We start from the raw sequence: 23112 nt of genomic DNA on the forward strand, positions 1-23112 counted from the left end.
TGCCATGCTCCTTGATCTAGCTACACCAGGTTCTTCACGATCCAGGACCCAGACCATTTCTAGGCGAACCAAACCTGATTGCCTCTCTGTGACCTTGACCATGTCTTCCTGCCGCTCCCATGCACTTAAAGTCATCGGAGTTTCCGGCAGCTAAACCTCAGGTAACTTGGCCAACTCTCTAATTCCCATATTAGAGTGAAGTGTCTTTCCTGATGTTCCAGATACTTCTGCACGGCTCCCATGCTGCCCTGGTTCCTGGCTACCTGCACAGCAAAAACACTTTGGAACTCTACAGCTCTCTGCTCAGAGCGTGGCTCTGCTACATGCTAGTTAAGTTCCTTCTTGTCTCAGTGGGATCCCATTCTCACTTGTTTCTGTCTGTGCTATGATAAAGACCTGTTCCAAGAACTTTTCCTAAGAACTGCGTGAACTCTGATATCAAACTGTATTGAGCCCAGCTGTCCTGCTTAATTGGAACAGCGTCACAACATGCAGCACTTGACCCCTGATCTGTGGATACAAATTAGGAACTGTGAACGATTACTGAACACTAAACTTTATTTCCAAAGAAGAGAACATTATTTCCACGCCTCTGAAGAATCCTGTGTTAAGCCTTTTGTGAACAGTGACTGTTTGGTGGCTTCAGTGTTATGAGTGCATTCACTCACCATCTTTGTCTTCATTCCCCTAGTTCCTGGTCTCGGAGGTGAATGTTCCACCTAGTCCTGGTCCCTGAACCACTTTCCTCAGTTTATCTTCAAGACTGTCTCGGGATACTGCAGCTCCCTATTTTCACCGCCATGAGGTGGACCATCTCCCATTCTGCAGGCACCCCAGCACAGCATTATTTATTTTATTGTTACTAATAAATATCTTTTCCTTTGTAATCCTTCCCATGTCTTCCTATAACTACAATACCAATAAATGAGAAACTGAAACATGTTGTCATACTGGCAAATACCTTTGAAGTTGGGGGAAAAGGAAATGGTGCGTGTACTTGCTCCCTGGATTTAGGGCCCCTTCACCCATAGTACGCATAAGTACAAATCAGGGTGAATCATGGCGAAACAGCGTGACATGAGTTAAACATGAGTTAAACCACAAAAAGCTGACGGGCAGGAGTGAACGAACCCACTGCGACAGTTTCGTGCATGCAATGGTGACATGCAATCACGAATACAGTGCGAGCAGCTGGGATGTGGTACACCACACTGTGCTGCTGATGTGGAGCAAAATAAAATAAAAACTAGCTGTATAATTAGTGAATATCACTGGGTTGATACAAATAATAAATAAAAGGGGATGCGATACAGAACCCAGCAGTTAAATAACCCTGGTTAATTAAAAAATAAATGCCACTCATGTGTTTCGAACCTGCAATTTGCAAAAGCTCTGATTACCAGACGGAAACTTTACCACTGCGTTACACAGTCAAATCACCAGTGTTACATTAACACTGACAGTGAACATGTGGTCCCACTCTGGCCAGAGTGGGACCATATGTACACTGTCAGTGTTAGTTTTACGCTGGTGATTTTACTGTGTACAATCACTGTCTTAGAACAGGAGCGTGAAATGGCTAAATTCAACTAGTAGATAAACATACTGTTTAAAAAAAGAGAAAAAAAGTGCCGTGATAACTGACCAAATGGCGTTCACAGGACATGTGTGTCCAGCCCAACATGCATGTCTTATCAGACAGACGTGACATTCAGATCGCCTACTGCATGCCCACATGACCTGACAGTCTGTTTCTCCAGCATGTTGCAAAAGCGATATATGTTTTTACGTATTTCCATGTGAGGACAGCAAGCACACACACGTGCTGTCTGTCAAAGCACAGTACATGTTCTGCAGCTGTGATGTCCAGGACCAGAGATGTCTCAACAGCTGTTGACAGCCAGCCACACCCCCATCCGTTCAGCACAAAGACCAAGGTGTCACTCTGTGATCAGATGAGAGGCACCACACCATGCGGTGGAGCATGCAAACCACACGTGCACCATATTACGGGGGGGGGAGCGAACCACACACACATCATGTGTTGGCGGGGAGGGAAGTGCACGCAACACACGCACACGTGTTGTGGGGGGAGCTGACACTCTGGCACGCCACATGTGTGTGGGGGCACTTAGACAAATTTCACCGCCAGCTCAAAAGAGATCATCTACTGACTGTTTTTGTGCTAACAGCGCCAATGGCCACACATTTTCTAAGTGCCAAGAAAGCGGTGTTAGATGTTTGTGTGTGTCACCTGGAATTTGGCTGACACCTGCCACGAGAGGGATCAAATGGGTTCGCACAGTGCACACTCTGTCTTTCAGCCACTGGTGTGTGCAAATAGTTGTAGCAACAGGTGTACGAGGCATTGGGAGGCAGCTACGATTTTACATATATTGCATGCAATTCCTGTTTCATGTGCAATTCGAGCACATTCATACTATGTGTGAAGGGGCCCTTATCTACGTATGATTTGCTGGTGATCACAAATAAAGCTCATCTACAGACCAGAGCAGAACAGAATATCATGCACTGCATGCCCATTCTGCACAAGCAGCTGTGTTTTCTTCACAGAATTGAGTGTTGTGTTTGAAGGCAGCAGAAGTAACCAACATCAACCAATAGGTGGCGATGGTGATGCATTAATGTGTCAACTGTGTGTCAAGACTCATGCTCTGACTCATCGGCTTTCATTCCATTGTTTACTCATTCATCGATGGCACTGTTCTTGAAGAGCGTGTAAGCCTGATTCTAAAGGGGTATTTGCTTTTGTGTGCACAGACAGAGCACATGCACACAGCCGAGTCTTAACACCACGTGTTATTTCAGACATTTTATTAATGTTCCAGTGGAGGTATTCAAGCACTGAACATTTGCTGTGTATTATGCTTGTTAGTGCAGAGAGAGCAGCTTCATTACACATGGACAACTTAGGCAAAGCAACTGTGATCAAATCAACCAGACATACGCGCGTGTGTGTGTGTGTGTTTCAGGGAAGAAGCACAAGATAAGATTGGATTACCAAATGGGTGAGAGATGCACAAACAGAGCAGCAACCTGAAGACAGTTCGATCACTACCCACAACTTGTTCAACAAAATGATGGACAAGCTGAAAAATACATCTGAAGTAAGAGGGGGATGATTACATTTAGAATCATTTCTTGTATTTTTTAAATTTCTCTTTACATCCCAACAATTAAGAAATCAAATCCAAGTCAGTTGCAAAGGCATTGTTCTATTCTCATCTTATTGAGAGTAATAGGCATGTTTCAAAGCTGCTTTTGATACAGTATCAAAGCTCACCACCCAGACAAGTCAGGTGGACAGCTGCACTCAATTGTTCTCAGTTTTCCAGAAAACTGGAGACAGATGATTTGTGTCTTACGAAACTTCAGATGAGGTTACATTAATCGTGGTGTAACATCAAACATCAAACCATCAAAAAGGAAAGACTGAACAAAAAACTGCATTGGGGAGAAAAAATTACATGCTTCGTCCATGTGGTCATGCAGAACATGTCTGATAATACTGATTGGTTTTCCTGTGCTGTCAAAAAACTTCTGAGTACATTTTTTTGAGACACCCTATATATACTGTACGTACAGTATATTACAAGGAGACCTTAAGGATTGTAGAGCTTGATGAATACACTCCTTTGATACCTTTTGTCCCTTCTTGTCTGCTTGTTGTTGGCTTAGCAGAAGGGGAATGGCCTGTACTGGATTTGGGGACCAAATCTGTATTGCATAGTGCCCAAAAGCATTGGAACACTTGTTATGCCACTTCAAATACAAAAAAAAACAAAACAAAACTGAAATTATCTTCCTTAAACTCAAACTGAAATTAAATCTCCACAACTTAACATGAAATAATTAAAAATATAAAAGCCAAGATGATGGGTTGCGTAACATATAACGTAACATAAAATTTATTGTGTGATAAAAAGTTTGTACAAATAGTACATAAAGCACACATGAAAAGTTAAAATTCACAGCAATAATTAAAACTCTAGTAATTAGGGAATAACCCTGTTATGTCTGATGATTTATGGATGTTCATGCTGGTTATACTGTTGCATATTGAGCTTTACCAGTTAAAAGGAGTTTTACTGTTGTGAAAGTGTAGTGACACGGACCCACAACAGGGGGCGCAAATGAACGGTCAATAGATGAGCCAAAAGGTAACAATTTAATGTTGTGAAATGTGCACAACGAATATACAGACAATCTCAGAATGTGATTACAGTCAAATTACAAAGGTGACGTGTGGGCAGGCTCGAGGATAGAAGACGTCTGTCCTGAGAAGAGCCGGAACCACACGATTTCTGCCACCACCGAACCTGGTGAATACTGGAGCCGCCAAGTCCCGAATTCCCAGGTGATCACCGTCTCCGACTGTCGGATCTGGTACTGCTGGCGAGAACAAAGACAGTCAAGTGTGGGTGTGTGTACACCCAGTAACAACAGAGGTGGGAATGCAACCTCCACCTCTCACTCAGTAACTGCAGAGTACTGTAGATTCCTCAGGGGAAAAGAGTGCCTTCAACGCTCTCTCAGCTTTCACCGACGGAGGTACCAGTACTCCTGCAAACACTCACAATATACAAATATTGCAATCACAAATGGCTGAGGATATTACCTTCAATGAAGTACGATATCTCGGCGATGAGGTGGAGATGACGTCTGGGTTTTATGGAGTGAGGTGATGAAGAATGAGTGACAGCTGTCAGGAAGTAATGAGTAACAGCTGTCACTCCCGGCTGTGTCCGTGGCGGCAGCGCCCTCTCGTGCCTGAAGCCCGCACTTCAGGCAGGGCGCCCTCTGGTGGTGGGCCAGCAGTACCTCCTCTTCTGGCGGCCCACACAACAGGACCCCCCCCTCAATGGGCGCCTCCTGGCGCCCGACCAGGTTTGTCAGGGTGTCGGCGGTAGAAGTCGGCCAGGAGGGCCGGATCCAGGATGAAGCTCCTCTTCACCCAGGAGCGTTCTTCGGGTCCATACCCTTCCCAGTCCACCAGATATTGGAACCCCCGGCCCATTCGACGGACGTCCAGGAGCCGGCGCACCGTCCAAGCCGGCTCCCCGTCAATGATCCGGGCAGGAGGCGGCGCCGGACCGGGACCACAGAGGGGCGAGGTGTGGTGAGGTTTGATCCTGGAAACATGGAAGACCGGGTGGATCCGCAGTGAAGCTGGGAGCTGGAGCTTCACCGCGGCAGGGCTGAGGACCTTGAGGATACCGAAGGGGACGATGAACCTGTCCATCAATTTTGGAGACTGTACTTGCAGGGGGATGTCCTTCGTTGACAACCACACCTCCTGCCCGAGCTGGTATGCAGGGGCCGGGGACCGCCGGCGGTCTGCATGGGTCTTGGCCCTCGTCCGGGCTTTCAACAAGGCAGAATGGGCGGTGCGCCACACCCGACGGCACCTCTGAAGATGGGCCCGGACCGAGGGCACACCGACCTCTCCCTCCACCACGGGAAATAATGGGGGCTGGTACCCCAAACACACCTGAAATGGGGAGAGGCCGGTGGCAGAAGACACCTGGCTGTTATGCGCATACTCGATCCAGGCCATATGGTTACTCCAGGCCGTCGGGTGCGCGGATGTTATGCAGCGAAGGGTCTGTTCCAGTTCCTGGTTGGCCCGCTCTGCCTGTCCGTTCGTCTGTGGATGGTACCCGGACGAGAGGCTCACGGTGGCCCCCAGTTCCCTGCAGAAGCTCCTCCAGACGTGTGAGGAGAACTGGGGACCACGGTCAGAGACGATGTCGGTGGGTATCCCATGCAGACGGACGACGTGGTGGACCAGGAGGTCTGCTGTCTCCTGGGCTGTTGGGAGCTTCGGGAGGGCCACGAAGTGGGCCGCCTTGGAGAATCGGTCCACTATCGTGAAGATGGTGGTGTTGCCCTGGGACGGCGGGAGGCCCGTGACGAAATCCAGGCCGATGTGGGACCAGGGGCGATGAGGCACCGGTAATGGCTGGAGAAGTCCTTGGGACCTTTTATGGTCTGCCTTGCCCCTGGCACAGGTGGTGCAGGCCTGGATATACTCCCGGACGTCGGCCTCCATAGACGACCACCAGAAGCGCTGCCGGACAACTGCCACGGTCCTTCGCACCCCTGGATGACAGGAGAGCTTGGAACCATGACAGAAGTCCAAGACTGCAGCTCTGGCCTCTGGTGGGACGTACAAACGGTTCTTCGGACCTGTTCCTGGGTCCGGGCTCTGTGCCAGGGCCTCCCGGACGGTCTTCTCCACGTCCCAGGTGAGGGTGGCCACGATAGTGGACTCTGGCAGGATGGGCTCCGGTGGATCCGACAGTGCAGTTTTGACCTCCTCTTCGTGTACCCGGGACAAGGCATCCGAGCTCTGGTTCTTGGTCCCGGGGCGATAGGTGATCCGGAAGTCAAAACGCCCGAAGAACAGTGACCAGCGGGCTTGCCTGGGGTTCAGCCGCTTGGCGGTCCTGATATACTCCAGGTTCCGATGGTCAGTGAAAACCGTGAACGGCACAGACGCTCCCTCCAACAGGTGTCTCCACTCCTCAAGAGCCTCTTTCACCGCAAGGAGTTCTCGATTGCCGACATCATAGTTCCGTTCAGCCGGGGTAAACCTGCGTGAAAAGTAGGCACACGGGTGAAGAACCTTGTCGGTCTCTCCGCTCTGGGACAGCACGGCTCCTATCCCTGAGTCAGAGGCGTCCACTTCAACCATGAACTGGCGGCTAGGGTCGGGCTGCACCAAAACTGGCGCAGTAGAGAACCGTCGTTTCAACTCCTTGAACGCGGCTTCGCACCGATCCGACCAGGTGAAGGGGACTTTTGGAGAGGTCAGGGCTGTCAGGGGGCTAACTACCTGACTGTAGCCCTTAATGAACCTCCTATAGAAATTAGCGAAGCCGAGGAACTGTTGCAGCTTCCTACGGCTTGTTGGTTGGGGCCAATCTCTCACCGCCGCAACCTTGGCCGGATCAGGGGCGACGGAGTTAGAGGAGATGATAAACCCCAGGAAGGACAAAGACGTGCGGTGAAACTCGCACTTCTCGCCCTTCACAAACAGTCGGTTCTCTAACAACCGCTGCAGGACCTGATGTACATGCTGGACATGGGTCTCAGGATCCGGAGAAAAGATGAGAATATCGTCCAGATATACGAAGATGAATCGGTGCAGGAAGTCCCGCAAGACGTCGTTAACCAAGGCTTGGAACGTCGCGGGGGCGTTGGTGAGGCCGAACGGCATGACCAGGTACTCAAAGTGACCTAACGGGGTGTTAAATGCCATCTTCCATTCGTCTCCCTTCCGGATCCGAACCAGGTGATACGCATTTCTAAGATCCAGCTTAGTAAAGATTTTGGCTCCATGCAGGGGGGTGAACACGGAATCCAACAATGGCAACGAGTATCGATTGCGAACCGTAATCTCATTCAGCCCCCTGTAATCAATGCATGGACGGAGTCCGCCATCTTTCTTGCCCACAAAGAAGAAACCTGCCCCCATCGGGGAGGTGGAGTTCCGGATCAGCCTGGCAGCTAATGAGTCCCGGATGTAGGTCTCCATTGATTCGCGCTCAGGTCGTGAGAGGTTGTACAGCCTGCTGGACGGGAACTCAGCGCCTGGAACCAAATCAATGGCACAATCGTACGGACGGTGCGGGGGAAGGGTGAGTGCCAGATCCTTGCTGAAGACGTCAGCAAGATCGTGGTACTCAACCGGCACTGCCATCAGATTGGGAGGGACTTTGACCTCCTCCTTAGCCTGTAAACCGGGAGGAACCGAGGATCCTAAACACACCCGATGGCAGGTTTCGCTCCACTGAACCACCACCCCAGACAGCCAATCAATCCGGGGATTGTGCTTCAACATCCATGGGATGCCCAAAATCACGCGGGAGGTAGAAGGAGTTACAAAAAACTCAATCTCCTCCCGGTGGTTTCCAGACACCACCAGAGTTACTGGTTGTGTCTTGTGTGTGAGTAAAGGGAGGAGGGTGCCATCTAGTGCCCGCACCTGCAATGGCGAAGGAAGCGCCACCAGAGGGAGCCCTACCTCCCTTGCCCATCTGCTGTCTAGCAGATTCCCTTCTGACCCCGTGTCCACCAGTGCTGGGGCTTGAAGGGTTAAATCCCCGCTCAGGATTATGACTGGGAGTCGTGTGGCAATCTGTGTGTGTCTCACGTGAATGTTTTGACCCCCCCTTAGCCCAGTCTCTAAGGGCGAGTGTTGTCGTTTTGGCCGTTTGGGGCAGTTTCTCTGTGTGTGCTCAGTTGAGCTGCAGAGAAAACACTCTCCACGGATCAACCTCCTCATTTTGGTCCTGTGCGTTTCCCTGACAACGTCAGCAGGGGGAGCTGTTGCCCCACAGAGCGCTGCGGCTGTGGAGCATGGGGAGGGCGGCCCCTTTTCAGACCCGGAAGGGAGAGGGGCGGCGCGTATCCGGTCACGTTCTTCGCCTCGCTCCCGACGGCGTTCCTCCAACCGATTGTCTAACCGTATAACGAGATCGATAAGCCCATCTAAATCCCGCGGTTCCTCCTTAGCTACCAGCTGCTCCTTCAGAACCAACGACAGTCCGTTTATGAAGGCGGCGCGGAGCGCAACGTTATTCCAGCCGGACCTCGCAGCCGCGATGCGGAAGTTGACTGCATAAGCGGCTGCGCTCTCGCGTCCCTGTCTCATTGACAGCAGCACAGTTGAAGCGGTCTCTCCTCTGTTAGGGTGATCAAACACTGTTCTGAACTCCCCCACAAACCCAGTGTATGCTGATAACAACCGTGAGTTCTGTTCCCAGAGCGCCGTAGCCCAGGCGCGTGCTTTACCCCGAAGCAGAGCAATCACATAAGCTATTTTACTAGCATCTGATGCATACATGACGGGACGTTGTGCGAAGACGAGCGAACACTGCATAAGAAAGTCCGCGCACGTCTCCACACAACCTCCATACGGCTCAGGAGGGCTTATGTATGCTTCAGGGGATGGTGGGAGGGGTTGTTGAACCACCACTGGAATGTTCATGTCCTGCACAGGGTCGACAGGAGGACGAGCTGCAGCAGCGCCCTGAGCGCTCGCCGCCATCTGCGCGGAGAGAGCCTCCACCCTGCGGTTCAGGAGGATGTTTTGCTCAGTCATTTGATCCAACCGAGCCGTAAAGGCGGTGAGAATGTGCTGCAGCTCACCAATCACGCCTCCTGCAGACGCCTGCGCTCCCTGCTCTCCCATTGGTCGTTCAACAGCCGGGTGACGCCCCTCGGAGTCCATGACGCTGGCCGAGATATCCTGTTGTGAGAGTGTAGTGACACGGACCCACAACAGGGGGCGCAAATGAACGGTCAATAGATGAGCCAAAAGGTAACAATTTAATGTTGTGAAATGTGCACAACGAATATACAGACAATCTCAGAATGTGATTACAGTCAAATTACAAAGGTGACATGTGGGCAGGCTCGAGGATAGAAGACGTCTGTCCTGAGAAGAGCCGGAACCACACGATTTCTGCCACCACCGAACCTGGTGAATACTGGAGCCGCCAAGTCCCGAATTCCCAGGTGATCACCGTCTCCGACTGTCGGATCTGGTACTGCTGGCGAGAACAAAGACAGTCAAGTGTGGGTGTGTGTACACCCAGTAACAACAGAGGTGGGAATGCAACCTCCACCTCTCACTCAATAACTGCAGAGTACTGTAGATTCCTCAGGGAAAAAGAGTGCCTTCAACGCTCTCTCAGCTTTCACCGACGGAGGTACCAGTACTCCTGCAAACACTCACAATATACAAATATTGCAATCACAAATGGCTGAGGATATTACCTTCAATGAAGTACGATATCTCGGTGATGAGGTGGAGATGACGTCTGGGTTTTATGGAGTGAGGTGATGAAGAATGAGTGACAGCTGTCAGGAAGTAATGAGTAACAGCTGTCACTCCCGGCTGTGTCCGTGGCGGCAGCGCCCTCTCGTGCCTGAAGCCCGCACTTCAGGCAGGGCGCCCTCTGGTGGTGGGCCAGCAGTACCTCCTCTTCTGGCGGCCCACACAACATTTACGGTCGCAAAATGGCTATTTGCGACCATATAACAGGATGAACGTCCGCAAATCATCAGACACAATTCTAATTCAATTCCATCATTTGCATGGTTTATTTTTCTGTCAGATTTGTGGAAAAAAATGAAATTGGATTAGAATACTAATTATACAATTACATATAACAGTTGTGTTCAGAATAATAGTAGTGCTATGTGACTAAAAAGATTAATCCAGGTTTTGAGTATATTTCTTATTGTTACATGGGAAACAAGGTACCAGTAGATTCAGTAGATTCTCACAAATCCAACAAGACCAAACATTCATGATATGCACACTCTTAAGGCTATGAAATTGGGCTATTAGTTAAAAAGTAGAAAAGGGGGTGTTCACAATAATAGTAGTGTGGCATTCAGTCAGTGAGTTCATCAATTTTGTGGAACAAACAGGTGTGAATCAGGTGTCCCCTATGTAAGGATGAAGCCAGCACCTGTTGAACATGCTTTTCTCTTTGAAAGCCTGAGGAAAATGGGACGTTCAAAACATTGTTCAGAAGAACAGCGTAGTTTGATTAAAAAGTTGATTTGAGGGGAAAACTTATACGCAGGTGCAAAGAATTATAGGCTGTTCATCTACTATGATCTCCAATGCTTTAAAATGGACAAAAAAAAAAAAAAAACAGAGACGTGAAAGAAAACGGAAAACAACCATCAAAATGGATAGAAGAATAACCAGAATGGCAAAGGCTCACCCATTGATCAGCTCCAGGATGATCAAAGACAGTCTGGAGTTACCTGTAAGTGCTGTGACAGTTAGAAGACGCCTTTGTGAAGCTAATTTATTTGCAAGAATCCCCCGCAAAGTCCCTCTGTTAAATAAAAGATGTGCTGAAGAGGTTACAATTAGCCAAAGAACACATCAACTGGCCTAAAGAGAAATGGACGAATATTTTGTGGACTGATGAGAGTAAAATTGTTCTTTTTGGGTCCAAGGGCTGCAGACAGTTTGTGTGATGACCCCCAAACTCTGAATTCAAGCCACAGTTCACAGTGAAGACAGTGAAGCATGGTGGTGCAAGCATCATGATATGGGCATGTTTCTCCTACTATGGTGTTGGGCCTATATATCGCATACCAGGTATCATGGATCAGTTTGGATATGTCAAAATACTTGAAGAGGTCATGCTGCCTTATGCTGAAGAGGACATGCCCTTGAAATGGATATTTCAACAAGACAATGACCCCAAGCACACTAGTAACCGAGCAAAATCTTGGTTCCAAACCAACAAAATTAATGCCTCGCAGATGTGAAGAAATCATGAAAAACTGTGGTTATACAACTAAATACTAGTTTAGTGATTCACAGGATTGCTAAAAAAGCAGTTTGAACATAACAGTTTTGAGTTTGCAGCATCAACAGCACGTCAGAAAATCAGACGAGGGAGGAGGACCAGTGCTCACTCAAAGCGTGCTCACAGACGAATGACGCAACCGACAGGCTTGAAAAAAATCACGCATGCGCACGAATGTTCAAGGTCGGCTCATGCAAGCACACGTGATTCAAATCCATCAGGTTTTTGAAAAAAAAAAATAAGGTCTGATACTTTTCTAACAGACCTCGTAATCATTTTTATATTTATATAATCATTTTTTTCAAACAAGTTAGGGAATGGATATATGAACATTTCCAAGTCACTGAGTATGTCTTGGACTTTATTTACATCAGTTAGGAAGAAATACAAACACAACAGCACTCCACGGCAAATCTGTGTGGAGTAGATAGTTCTCAAAATCTCAGTGACGATGCAAGAAGAAGAAGAGTGAGTAAAGCCACCAAGACACCAAGAAAACACAGAAGAAGTTATATGCTTCTGTGGCTGTGACTGGAGAAATTGTGCATAGTGGATGTTTTGCATTTTGTATCCCCAGTTATACAGCTTCATGATGAAGTGGTACAGAGAAGGAAGGAGTAAGAGGAAGATGAGATCTGATATAATTAGTGCTAATTTGTATGGGTTCGCATCATTTTGTGAGTTATTTACTAAGATCAAATTGCATATACGACAGCAGTAGAGGTGGGTAATCCCGGATTCAGTGAGTAAAAGTCAGACAATGTATTGTTTCTCCCTGTGCGCTTAAAAAAAGGTGATTTCACTGCTTAGCTCATCTCCCTGCCTGAAGAGTTGAAATAATTACAATCAGCTGGTTTAGTTTGTGGATGGAACAGATATGTGGTCAAACATTTACTCACTGAAGCCAGAGTTAGCCCACTCTGCACAGCAGCTGGTACTGTGATGTAAACGGCAGTATGTAAATAAGGATTTTGCACGTGTTAATTACTGTAAGTGCCAAGTAAAATCCAATCAGCCACTTGGAGGTATACACACAATAAGACATTTATAAGTCATTTATTGAACATTTACTAAATGAAAAATCAATTTGTCAATAAAACAATCTGTCTGCTCTTTCATGGGAGATGTGAGGTGTGTGGCACAAGCCTGAAATCAGCACTGCCACCGTGAAAAGCACCCGCTCGCGTGAATACATTTGATTTTGGTTTTGAGGTGACCAAGAGCCCTATGGTCAGTCTGTCATTGCTCCAGCATTCCTCTAGGGAGAGAGGAGAACATTCCAGAAGGACAACCATCTCTGCAGGAATCCACCAATCAGGCCAGTATGGTAGAGTGGCTAGACAGAAGCCACTCCATAGTAAAAGGCACACCGAGAGTTTGCTAGAAGGCATCTAAAGGACTCTCAGACCACGAGAAACAAAATTCTCTGGTCTGAGGAAACAAAGATTGAACTCTGTGGCATGGATGCCAGGCATCATATTTGAAAGAAAACAGGCACTATCCCTACAGTGAAGCATGGTGGTGGCAGCATCATGCAGTGGGATGTTTTTCAGCAGCAGGAACTAGGAGACTAGTCAGGATTGAGGGAAAGATGAATGCAGCAATGTACAGAGACACCCTGAATACGAACCTGCTCCAGAGTGCTCTTGACCTCAGACTGGGGCAATCGGTTCATCTTTCAGCAGGACGATGACCCAACACTCCCTCTGCTGCCCATTTCTCCATGTATTGTGGAGTTGCATCAGGAAGGGAATCTGGCATGACACTTGTGCTAAAGCAACATATTGTTATGACCCAAGCCTCATGAACATAGGTGAGAGTAGGAACAAACTGAGTGTTATATAGGCGAAGGAAGCTAAACGGAAGAGGCCAGTTGGCTTTACTTGAGTAAATGCTATCAAATTGGTATATTCATTCGTGAACTATTTCAATGATGAGACAACTTTTCTTTTCTGCATTGGTAGCTCTGATATTTTGGCACAGTCATACATCTGGTATGAGGCTGCAAACACTGACGCTGGTTCACAGATATGGCAACTTGCTTGTGACTGATTGTTTGCTGTTGTGATGCTCTTCCAATCCCTACACTGTTGTATTTGTTTCTTTTATTTCTGTTTAACAATTCAGTCCTCCTGTTGTGAATCATGAGCGGTTAGCTTGTGTTAGGTAGGTTGACCCCCTCCCCCACACCATTTCTTTTATTACTGTTTTTACCATGCTAATACTTTTGTTAGTTTTTCAGCGTAACTGCTGTGAATTTTAGGTCATTATTTTAATTCTGTGGAAATCTTAGGAGTGGCTAACATTTTCGCTAGCAGTTAGCTTGCAGTAGCTAGGTCACTCCTCCCCATTTCTTTAATACTTCTGTTAGTTTTCCAGTGTAACTGCTGTGAATTTTAGCTCATTACTTTCCTCTTGTGTTAATCTTAGGAGTGGTTTACTCTTAGGAGTGCCCCCCCCCCCCCCGTTTCTTTTATTATTGTTTCTACCAGTCTAATGCAACATTCACACTGGGCATGACCAGACGCCACAAATTTGTGTCCGTCGCCACGCGAATCGCCCGATGTGTCGCTCTGCTTTCGCTGCAAAAATTCACCCCAGTGCATCATCAAATAGGAGGAGCTTCCATTCCGCTCGCCAGCTCCGGTTGTCAGTCAAATTAACATGACGGACCTTGATCACACGGAGCGAGTTGTTGTGGAAAGCTGACAAACGTCATGAGACCTTCCCAATTTGGGGAGTATCATTATTTGCTGCATGAGCTGCATCTGGATGACGGCAGCTTTCAGCGGTCCTTCCGCCTCTGCAGGACCCAGTTTGAGGACCTCCTGTCCCGTTCACGCACGCACATGTAAACATTTAAAAAAAAACTCTGCTGCTTGCTGTGGAGCTGCTCCTCGCTCTTCCCCAAAAACTCTGTCATAATTGTGTTTATAAACCAGTCACCATTTGCGTTATTATACATCTGTGTAGTTAATAAATAAAATAATGTTCACAGTCGATTCGCTCGCGCGCACTTAAAAAAAAACCTCCGCTGCTGTGGGGCTGTTCCTCGCTCTTCCCTCAAAAACTCTGTCATAATTGTGTTTATAAACCAGTCACCATTTGTTTTATTATACATCTGTGTAGTTAATAAATAAAATAATCTTCACGTCGATTCGCTCGCGCACACACTTGAAAAAACCCCCCTCCACTTCCCCTACTGCGGGGCTGCTGCACCCTCCAAAAACTCTGTCATAATTGTGTTTAGAACCAGTCACCATTTCCATTATTATACATCTGTGTAGTTAACCCTCTGGGGTCTGAGGGCATTTTTTGGACAGTTCACTCGCCTGGCATAAAAGTTTTATTATTGCTGTTAACAGCTCTCCCTGCATCCCACAATCAAGTTTTATGTCTCTTTTTTTTCAGGACAACCTGTGCTTTCAGAATATATATGTTTTTTGTTGTGTTTTATAAGTGTAATAAAGGTTTACAATCAAAAGGTAAGCAAGGTAAAAATAAAGCGAAAAATAATTTTCCACACACATTTATTCAAAACACACAGCAAACTATAATAAACAACTGTTTTGACACTTTATAAAGGTAATTTGAGGTCTTGTGTGAAGGACTCTACAACAAAAAGGTTGAAACAATAAACACTAATACACATTTTGAACAATATATACAAAATGGTCTATGCATTTTTTTGTCCATTGATATGGTAAACAGTGCTTTACGCAGAGATAGCAACAGAGTTATCCAGTAATATTCACATGCAAACTCGTGGAGCAATCCTGACAGTTACACACTCTTTGTTTGAGCACGTGAGATTGTCATCAGAGGCTCTCCGTGTGCTCCTGCTTTCACTGATCGCTGTGCATAATGGCGCAGGGCACACTGAGTATGTACTAATAGTATGTACTTTTTGGAGTACCCAGGGGGCTATTCAAACAGGCCAACTAGTAACACATCACTCCTGAAAACAATCTTTGGCTTTTCACGTGAGGTAAATCTGCCCTACGATTGGATTTTGGAAAACCATGTGACGGTGAACCAATTCCGATTGGACACTCACATTGCGCACATCATCACACAGCTTCTATGAGGAGTACAAAGATGGCCGATGGCTGGCTCGGAAGTCTGTGGAGTTAACTTTTCAGCAAAAAAAAAAGTAAGTTTCTATCTCATATCATTCAAAAGTTATTTATAATTTAGTAAAGCTTGGTCTCAGCCATTGTATACGACAGTGTCGGCCCCAAAGGGTTAATAAATAAAATTATCTTCACGGACGATTCGCTTGCGCGCACATGATGGGAAAAAAAAAACTCAGCTGCCCCTGCTGCAGGGCTGCTGCTTGCTCTTCCTCCAAACTCATAATTGTGAAATAAAGGACAAAAGGGACATAAGTCCTGCTCACAGGCTGGCTACCAGAGACAGGACATGTTCACATCCAACTCACTCAAACTCCAGACATCTCCAAGTCATTACATATTCAGTCCCTGATTGGTCATCGCGGCACTACAAAATGAAAAAGTTCAGATTTTTCAACTTGGGGAGGAGGGCAACGTGATGTGACGCGACGCAATATCACGCCACAAACGTGCCAATCGCTCAAATCGCTTCACTCACATCGCTTCATTCGCATCCATCGCATCGCGCTGCGTGGCTTGGCGCCACAACACGTCCTTCCATAGGGATTACATGGCAATCTGTCGCTGCTGTTGCTCGCGTCATGCCCGGTGTGAACGCGGCATAATACACCCCACTTCCAGTGACATTGGGACGTTGTGTAAAATGTAAATAAAAACAGAATACAGTGATTTGCAAATCCTCCTCAGCCTATATCAAATGAATACACCACAAAGAAAAGACACAAGGACATATTTTTTATTTATTTATTTATTTTTATAAGTGGAAAAAGTTGCATTAGTACTTTTGAGATTTTTTTGTTGTGAGTAGATAATGGCAGTGATACACTTCGGCAACAATTGTTGCCAGTGGGGCAAAATGGGTTAATGTTCAAACTGATAAACTTTATTGATTTTGTTCAAATATTTGCTCCTTTTGAAATAGATACCTGCAACACATTTCAAAAAACCTGGGGCAGTGGAATGTTCACTGTCACATGGTTTTCCAATATCCAATCATAGGGCAGAGCAGTCTCACATGGTAGGCCAAAGATTGTTAGGAGCAGCAATGTGTTACTCTTGTGAATGTGAATGCTGTTTGAATAGCCCTCTGGCTGCTGGCTCCATGCGTAAAAGCGCAGCGTTGCGCATATGAATGGGGGGAGGGGTGTTAATAGGGCCTCAAACTGTGAAGATAGGTTGTTTACAATGCAGGAACACATTCCAAGAGGGAGTCAGACTCCATGGAATTAAAAAGTTTGTGTTGTAAGCCTTTGTATAATAGCAGACAGAAATTGCTTTGAGATGTGGCATAAAGACAAACAAAACTCATAGACCATTTTGTATATATTGTTCAAAATGCGCATTTGTGTTTATTGTTAGAACTTTTATTTTGTACATTCTTTTGTACAAGGTCCCAAACTACCTTTATAAAGTGTAAAAATAGTTGTTTAATATAGTTTGCTGTGTGTTTTGAATAAATGTGTGAAAATGATTTTCTCTTTATTTTTTCCTTTCTTGCTTATGATTGTAAACCTTTATTACACTTATAAAACACCACTATAGCATATATACGAGGGCTGTCCATAAAGTATAGGTCCTTTTTATTTTTTTCAAAAACTATATGGATTTCATTCATATGTTTTTACGTCAGACATGCTTGAACCCTCGTGCGCATGCGTGAGTTTTTCCATGCCTGTCGGTGACGTCATTCGCCTGTGAGCACTCCTTGTGGGAGGAGTCGTCCAGCCCCTCGTCGGAATTCCTTTGTCTGAGAAGTTGCTGAGAGACTGGCGCTTTGTTTGATCAAAATTTTTTCTAAACCTGTGAGACACATCGAAGTGGACATGGTTCGAAAAATTAAGCTGGTTTTCAGTGAAAATTTTAACAGCTGATGAGAGATTTTGAGGTGATTCTGTCGCTTTAAGGACTTTTCACAGTGCGAGACGTCGCTCAGCGCTCTCAGGCAGCGTCATCAGCCTGTTTCAAGCTTAAAACCTCCACATTTCAGGCTCTATTGATCCAGGACGTCGTGAGAGAACAGAGAAGTTTCAGAAGAAGTCGGTTTCAGCATTTTATCCGGATATTCCACTGTTAAAGGAGATTTGTTTTAATGAAAGACGTGCGGACGGGTCCGCGCGTCGGGACGCAGCCGACGCGGCGCGGCGGCACAGGAAAAACACCTCCGTGTTGATAACCATTTGTAAAATCCAGGCGGCTTTTGATGGCTTTCAGTGGAGTGAGTATATGAGAAATTGTTTATCAGCTGGAGATGTTCCAACTTTTCCTCAAGTCTTCCAACAGAGGTGTTTTTCCTGTGGCGGAGCGTCGCGGCGGCTGCGAGCCGACGCTGCAATCCGCCCGCACGTCTTTCATTAAAAAAATCTCCTTTAACAGTGGAATATCCGGATAAAATGCTGAAACCAACTTCTTCTGAAACTTCTCTGTTCTCTCACGACGTCCTGGATCAACAGAGCCTGAAATGTGGAGGTTTTAAGCTTGAAACAGGCTGATGACGCTGCCTGACAGCGCTGCGAGACGTCTCGCACCGTGAAAAGTCCTTAAAGCGACAGAATCACCTCAAAATCTCTCATCAGCTGTTAAAATTTTCACTGAAGACCAGCTTAATTTTTCGAACCATGTCCACTTCGATGTGTCTCACAGGTTTAGAAAAAATTTTGATCAAACAAAGCGCCAGTCTCTCAGCAACTTCTCAGACAAAGGAATTCCGACGAGGGGCTGGACGACTCCTCCCACAAGGAGTGCTCACAGGCGAATGACGTCACCGACAGGCGTGGGAAAACTCACGCATGCGCACGAGGGTTCAAGCATGTCTGACGTAAAAACATATGAATGAAATCCATATAGTTTTTGAAAAAAATAAAAAGGACCTATACTTTACGGACAGCCCTCGTATTCTGAAAATACAGGTTATCCTGAAAGAAAAGAGACTTACCACTTGGTTGTGGGATGCAGGGTGAGCTTTTAACAGCAATAATAAAACATTTATGCCAGGCAAGTGAACTGTCCAAAAAATGCCCTCAGACCCCAGAGGGATATTGCAGTACCGCCTTAGGGATCGAAGGTCACGGGCATTCAGTGTTGGTTTTTGGCCTTGTCACTTATGTTTAAAGTTCTCCAGATTCTCTGAATCTTCTGATTATATTATGGACTGTAGATGATGGAATCCCTAAATTCCTTGCAATTGAATGTTGAGAAACATTATTCTTAAACTGTTGGACTATTTTTTCATGCAGTTGTTCACAAAGTGGTGCTCCTTGCCCCATCTTTGTTTGTGAACGGCTGAACCTTTTGGGGATGCTCCTTTTATACCCAATCATGACACTCACCAGTTTGCAGTTAGGTTCAGAGATTTTATATGACCCCTTGATTACAGTAGATTTGTTTTGTATGAGAGTATTGCTCTGGAGCATGGCTTACAAACCTGCACCTCTGCCTTTAACCATGAAGGAACCTACATTCATGCTAGAAATGTGTTAATTGGAAATACTTAAATGTATCATGTGATTGCAGGAAATTATATGCAATGATCGGTGATGATTTTTTGAACAGAATGGATATGTTGCATATTAAATACATAAATTATTGCATCCAGTTGTTACAATTATATTGTGTACAATGTACATCTTTTACCAATTATAATATCATACCTCACTGCAAACATAAGTTAAGCTGCCTAAAGTAAAGGAATCGCTAAGGAAGAAATATGTACATCACTGTTATGGTAACAGTTCTCACTAAACACTTTTAATCATATTGTTTGTTTCACTCTGGCATAAAGCTATCCTCAAATGAGGCTTGAGCTAGGTAAAACAGTAACCCTGGATAAATTTTCATTCTGGAAAATTTATATCTCGTTGATCTTATACATGCCACTATAATGTTTGTGCATGCTATATTTGTCTCATGATAAGCACGTTTGTTAAAAAAAAAGTATGATAATGTTTGTATTTCAAGTTGTGAAGTGACCAATACAAAAAAACATTTCTCTTTGAGTGTTTTAATTAAATATCAATCAATGTCTTACTGCTCATGCATGTAGAAAACATTATTTTGTGAATCAATTTTTAATACTTATAATGCATTTTTCCTTATTTACAAAAATGTTAAAGATAAAAACATATATATTTTCTAATAAATGGAGTGTATTATTATGCAATTTGCCCCAAGACATGTTTCTGAATTAGCTCAGTCAGTTTATTATGGTAATAATAAATTTATATATTCATTAGGGCTGAATAAATAATGAATTGACCAAATATTTGTTACCATGGTAACCACATTGTTTAAATTAGTTAAAAAATGTATTTTCTGTTGTCCATTCCTCATATGATTGCAAACAGTATTAAAATGGAGCCCAACATTAAATTTCTGGAGGCAGTCGATAATCTTTATTGTTTTCCTGTAACAATCATATGAAATTTTGTAAAATTTTGGAATATATACTTTTATTTATATATACTTTTATTTTATGAACATTATGCAAATGTTCACAAACTCACTGAACATTATGCAAACATTCTATGTACATTTTTGTGTAATGTTTGCTTCCATGGAAAGATTATATGCGCGAAGCGTCGCTCAGCTGTGCGAAGCTCACTCTTGGTACAGGGCATCCAAAACAGGAAGTGCCAAAATTCAAAGCCACAGGAAAACAGGAAATGTTCAAATGTCAAACACTTCCTGGACTGACAGACGAGATCCCATTGAATCTCGCGGGAACTCAGTGGTAAGCTCACACTCAAACAGGAAGTGCCGAATTCTCAGTCACAGTGAAACAGGAAATGTTGAACACTTCCTGGAATTGGTGGAGCTAGAGTGGAGGCCAGGGTTTTACTGGACTCCCCTGAAATCTGATTGGACACAGATGATTGACATGTCATGGCACCACTGTGTGAAAGACCTGCATTTTCAAATTAGAGTCACATTGACTGCTAGGTTCCTCCTGTCCAGTAGTTTGTGCTGTGTACCACAAAAAGTTGTAATCCACCTTAGTAGAAGAGGAAAAACGTTTGCTTTAGATTTTAACTGAACACGTCATTTGAACTATGGACTTCTAATCACACCAAACATACATTAGTGAGTAAATGACCATATTTTATGTCAGAAATGAGGTCCAGGTTGTTAAAAGCAGCATTTCTCTTTTAATTTTGGTTGCCTTATATACGTAAGAATTAAACAACGAGAAGCCATGCATTATACAGTTTGAATGCACGAAGCGGAGTCTAAAACACCACGACGTTAACTCAAGTTCTAAATGAGGTTCAGTTTGTCACTGTGTAAAATAACAGACTACTGCAACCTGACAGAGATAGTGTACATGCTCTTTTTCTGTGGAAGATACAGTGCATAAAAAAATGACCACAAATACTTCTCTCCCCCTTGTGAGCACCACTCTGAATAATTGATTACTATCTTAAAATGTGTGGTGTGCTGTGCATGTAACAGCTTTTAACCACAACACCAATCTGTTTGTGCAACATTAAAAAATTCCCCTTACATTGTGCATATTGAGACACCGAATTATGCACATTGTTAATCTGCATTAACCTGGAATTTCCCTGGAGCAAAAGTGGAGAGGTGCAGCATCCCAGTGTTTCCAACAGAGAGAGGTACCCCTGCTTAAACACACACACACACACACACACACACACACACACACACACACACACACACACACACACACACACACACACACACACACACACACACACACACACACACACACACACACACACAAGCAAAAACATGAGCACAGTTTCACACCTTAATAGAAGCAGGTTAACCATATGGACATCTTTGATGCTCTGGTTGGGCCACTGAGCCCTGCTGAGTTCCATGGGTCAAAGGTTGCAAGGTACCATGGACTCAAATACTAAATTACTTTGACCTGGGTGTGTGTAGTGAGATGGAAGACATGCACATGAGGTGCTTCCCTCCCAATAGGAACACGGCCACATGAACAAGGGTTAGAGAGTTTAATAGCATTGAAACAGCAGAAACCACAAATGTTAGGAGGTTAAACCACAACACGGAAACAAACAAACAGTTGATCCTCTGAAAGCACGAGATGTAATCACAAAACCATGTAAAGTAATTGTTTTTGGAAAAGAGATTTTTTTCTATTCTGAGCCAAAAACACAGTTAGAATAAATGTTGTCCTTGTAGACAGAAAGGTCTGTTTTAGGTGATTAATTTCATTTTGGTAATTATGGATTTGTTATTTGTCAGTGTCATTAAAAAAAGGCCATTTCAGTTTTGTGATTGTTACATTTTATGGCTATGTTCTGATTTTGCTACTTTTTCAAATGATTTGTGTTCATACCACACATTGTAAAAGCAACATGAGTACATTACAGCTGCAGTAAGAGGTAACTCCTGAAATGTGGCCCATCCAACATGGTGTCATGTCACACAAATATAGAATATCCTCTGTAAATAGTTTAATGGGGAAATAAAAAGAAACCAGCATGTTGCCCATGGGGATCCACAGGTTCAACATTGGGTAATGTTTATAAAATAGGTAGCTGACATTTTTCAAGGGTGGTAATAAATTATGCAAAGTTTCTATAATGAGTTGGAATGGCGAATGAGTCAAGAATGTTTTTTAGATCCTTAGACCGCAACATTTTTTAGAAGAAAATCTCACCCCTTTTATTTCCTGTTAATTAAATGATTTTAAATGTAAATTTACTGTCTTAATGTCTTCATAAATTGTTTAGGTTATTGTTATCACATATATACTTATTATTATTATTATTATTATTATTATTATTATTATTATTATTATTATTATTATTATCTTTCAGGCTGGATGGTCAGGAATTGTTGGACACAAATGCACAGCTCGAACAAACAACTCTGTTTTTTAGAAGGCTTTACTGTAGTGGATTGCCGAGGTTGGTACATGAGTAGGCAGTCAAAGAAAAGCAGCGATACAAAAATCATTAGGCAAAAAGGCATGGTCGATGCAACAGGCTGGAGGTTCGAAAGACATAAGGAGGCAGGCAGGACTGTGGAACGCAGGTACAGAGCTGGAATGAAGGCACAAGGCACAACAAACTGGTGAGGAACTAACACACCAGTGAGCTTATAGAACCACAGGTGACAATCAGCAAATCAGAAACAGGTGTGCATGGAAAGCACCAGAACAAGGGGAGATGATGGTCAAGTGGTTAAGCACTGGGCCTGAGACCAGAGGATCCTCGGTTCAATCCCAGCCTGAATGGAAAATCACTAAGGGCCCTTGGGAAAGGTCCTGAATCCCCTAGTTGCTCCCGGTGTGTAACAGGCACCTTGCATGGCAGCAGCCTGACATTGGGGTGAATGTGATGCATTGATGTGTAAAGCGCTTTGAGCGTCTGATGCAGATGGAAAAGCGCTATATAAATGCAGTCTTTACCATTTAACAAGGGGATAGCAAGATAGAGAGGGAAACACTTATCACCAAGAACCAATAGAAAGACAAGAGAAGCAGAGACAGACAGACCCAAGCAGAAAAACTCAGCAAGAGAATAAATAAACAAAAACAAATGAGATATGAAAAATAACAAACGGAACAAAGGAAAGAAATGAAAAAAACAGATAACCAAACAAACTCAAGCCCTGACATT

The sequence above is a fragment of the Thalassophryne amazonica genome, chromosome 11 (assembly GCF_902500255.1).
Source record: "Thalassophryne amazonica chromosome 11, fThaAma1.1, whole genome shotgun sequence".
Classification (NCBI taxonomy): domain Eukaryota; kingdom Metazoa; phylum Chordata; class Actinopteri; order Batrachoidiformes; family Batrachoididae; genus Thalassophryne; species Thalassophryne amazonica.